Source organism: Astatotilapia calliptera, chromosome 6, assembly GCF_900246225.1.
Source record: "Astatotilapia calliptera chromosome 6, fAstCal1.2, whole genome shotgun sequence".
NCBI classification, from domain to species: Eukaryota; Metazoa; Chordata; class Actinopteri; order Cichliformes; family Cichlidae; genus Astatotilapia; species Astatotilapia calliptera.
Window position 1 is genome coordinate 14,884,902 of NC_039307.1, and position 4,077 is coordinate 14,888,978.

Consider the following 4,077-nt stretch of genomic DNA (forward strand, 5'->3'; position numbering starts at 1 on the left):
CGTCGACTCCACCTGGGATCGGCCCAGTTTTATTTTTCGCAGGTAAGCCAACGGCCCCGCCCCCTCCTCGCGCGGTGTTCAAGTGCTCCACGTAAAAACGCGGACTTGCGAGTCGCTCTGAATCAAAAAGAAAGAAATTTGCTATTTTACAACCCGGATGGAATTTTTTTTATAAAACAAACAAAGTGCATAAATCATAAATGTTGATAATGAAACAGAAAATGGAAAATACAGTTTGACTGACCATACTCACTAACATCCTCCACTTATTATGAAGAGCTGTCTAATGAAATGACTAATTTTAAATTATGACTCACTTAAGTTCCTTGTCATTTTTTTTTCCTGACATGATATGATTGTCTATCAATAATGAATGCACAGCTTAAATAAATACCTGTTGTCTTCCACAGCAGTACTGGAAAAACAACCAAAGGCTTTCAGGGACTAAACCTCATTGAACATCACACATGTGGAAGTGCACAAATGTTCAAAAAGGTTCAACAACTGTAAGTTGGACTCTGAGGAGGAATGTAATGTCGAAATGTTCACTGGTGCAAGATCACTGCCCCCTATAGTGTGTGTCTGTGTGTATGGGGGGGGGGGGGGGGTCTGTACCTGCAACGGGACCAGAGGTGTGGCACCTCTCATGTGTCATTAATGACTGCAGCATGTAAACTAACATGTAAGTCTCGTGCACAAAGTGTGTTCCTGTTTTTATCATTTCATTTTTTTTAAGTGGAAGCTGATTGGCCCCACTATCACTGCAGACGTGTCAGCCACAGTGGGCCTTTGCACCGTGTTTCTGACAGGGTGTTTTTATCTGCAACAACAAATTACATTCTAAGGTCAACTGAAGTAATAGAAACAAGAGCTGTTCTCACAAACATCCGAGCACATCCCAAACAAGGCCAAACGTTTACCTGTACCTTGTCTCCCGTCCACCAATGAGGTTCTGGTTTAATTTCCTACCTTATAAGGTCAGAGATTTCCAGAAAGAGAGAAGGCGCAGCGCTCAGGGGCGGAAGGAGGCGGGGTGTTTTGTTGCGAGGTCTCGCTGTGGTGTAACTTTCGTTTCGAGCCCTGTCTTTACCCCCAAGCCCCAGTCCCACTGCTGTTAAAGACCTGACACACATCAAAGATGAGCAGAAATGTAGGAGCAGCAGGTCGCAGCATGAACGGAACAGACGGCACGCTGTGTGTATTCATATCTTTGTGGGGACCAAAAGTTGGAAGTCTACTTTACTTGTGGGGACCAAAATCCTGGTCCCCGCAAGTTAAAGGCATTTTGAGACTTTAGGGAAATGGTTAAATTGGGTGTTTGTTAAATTTAGGGTTATTGTTAGGCATTCATTTTTCATAGTTATGGTTAGGGAAACCATTATGTCAATTAGATGTTCCCACAAGATATGAATACTTGACTGGTGTGTGTGTGTCTTTAACTGGTTTAACCTGTAGGCAATAAAATTAAGCATACACACTTAAAGTCAGGATTACTGTGAATAGATTTGTCCCACCTGGTGGATGAAAGTAATCCTTAAATGTTTTACACATAACCCTTCACTGTAAATGCCTTCATTAAAATACCTCTGAAAAAAACCTCTTTAAGATCCCCACATCTAATTAAACTACATCTGACTCAGCACACAACATATTACAGAGAACTGTGAAATTCATTATTAACACTTTATTTTTCTGTTTTCTTTTTTTAGACTTTTAGACTTTGATCTGGTAACAAATCTGAAATCTTCTTGAACAAGAAACAATGTCAATAAATTCATTTTTACTGTGAAAAAGTCCTGAGCCATCCTTCATATCTTCATATTTTGCTTCCAAACAGACACATTTTCTTGTAATTTCTTGCAGGTTCTCCTGGCTTTCTGAAGATCATCCAACTTTGTCTTTGGACATTGCTTCCTTTTTTCACTTGTTTTTAGTCCAGTCATTTATTAGGACCCCTTAACACTGATCTGTGAATCCTTCAAGCATAAAATGTCACCTAACCCAAGGGATGAACCAGTGCTGTATCTGCACATAACAGAAAACTAAACAAAAAAATTCAATTGTGTCTTTAGGCTCTTTGTTGCTATAGCACCCTGCTGCAAAAACACACAATTTGTTCAAATTTCTTTGGCTGAATTTACAGAAAATGTTAACAGAGTCTGACAAAATGATGAAATAGTATTTTTGGACAACTAGGTCAATCCCAAGTTGCACAGTGTAAAGTGTGTCCTTAAAATTGCACAAATGGAGAACAGAAGAAGTGAAGGGTCTAAAAACAATCTACAGCAAATGATCAGCATCTCAAAGTCTTGTTGTTAAGAGATATGGGGAAAGAAACAACAAAGAGCTGACACAGGACCTGTGAGGTGCCTCCGCTCCTTCAGCTGATCCATTTACTCCTCAATGGAGCCTCATCGGAAATGGTCTCAGTGGAAGAAAAATGGGGAGCAAAGGTTGAGGTGTGCCTAATTACACAAGACCTGGACTGAAAATCAGACCTGATGGAGAGATGAATCTAATTATGAACCCAGAAAAGTACCGTGAGATTTTAATCCACCATCCAATACCATCTGGAAAGCATCTGATTGGCAATGGCTTCATTCTTCAGCATCACATTGATCCCAAAGACACAATAAAAACATATTTTAAAAAAACACAGGCACACAATGGAGCACTATCAGTCATGGATTGGCCTCCTCCAGAGCCTGGACCTCAACATTATTGAGGCAGTGTGGCAATCACATTGACAGAGAACAGAACAAAAGGCAGCCAACATCCAAAGAAGAGCTCTGAATGTCCTTCAAGAAGCCTGGAGAACGTTTCCCGAAGACTACTTAAAGAAGTTGTCTTACATCCTTTATTTCCATGTATGTCTTTACACGTTTCACTAGCTTTCCCTCACATTTTTCTACCAACGGATAAAGAAATGAAGAGCGCCTCAAGCCACACGGTGCTGTGATTAATTACAAGTCATAAAACAATATCTTTAGAAAGATTCTGTTTTATGTTGCGACACAGATGTCTTGACTTTGAGGGTTTCTGTGTCTTTTCTTCTCTATAAAAATACAGAATATTCACGTTCACGAGGCTTCAACCTCCACTTTAGAAAGTTCAATGCTGACTGCTACCACTCTGATTTTTCTTTCACATAATTATCACACATCATCATGTGAAACTTGGGGAAACTTTCCACCTCCAGCACATTTTAACCCTTTTGCACAAGCCTGCAGAGTTTCCAGAGCTGTCAGCTCGCTCAGTCGTTATGCTGGTGGTTTATTTTTGCTTCCTTGGGGCAAAGTCTGTAGTTACATCACCTCACATATAATGCAGCTTCTTCTACTTCTGAAATCAAGACAAAGAACGTATTGGTCACACAGCAGTGACTGATAGGTGATCTTACTCTGTTTATTCCTGCGTAGTACTCGGCATGATCTGCTCAGTGTGAGCTTTTAATCATATGAGCAGAAGCAGAGTCATGCCAAGTCCTGTTCTGTCTTGTCATGCATGCAATTGTGGTAAATTTCCCTGTGAGGGGAATGTGCAGACGCCACAGGAAGAAGAAGAGGATAAGTGTGTCTGCCTTCACTTTTACCTTCAATTTAGATGGATGGAGTCATGAATTAGAAACGTTTTTTGGGGGGGAAAGCCGAGTTCAACGTTACTACACTAACCAAAAAAAATCACTTAAACAGAATCTGTCTGACAAAGTGAAGTAGACTAAAATAATCTCAAGAAACACCTAAGTGACAAAGTTCACTGACATCTAAAAACGGAGAGAACAACTACGCTGAACCTTCCCAGGAGTGATCAGCCTTTTAAAATTACTCCAAGAGCTCATACACGACTCTTGGATGGCTCTGAATGGCTCAAAGTCAAAACTTAAATCAAATCGCGATGCTTTGGCATGAAAAAAAACTCCAGTGGTGGAATTAAAACAATTCTGTGATTAAAAGTGGGCCTAAATTCCTCCACAGTGAGACACTCATTATCAGGCACTGCAAATACTTGGTAGCAGTTCTTGCTGCCTGTTGTGTGTGGTCTATTTCTTTCTGTGCATGATTGCTACCGTTTTCTTTA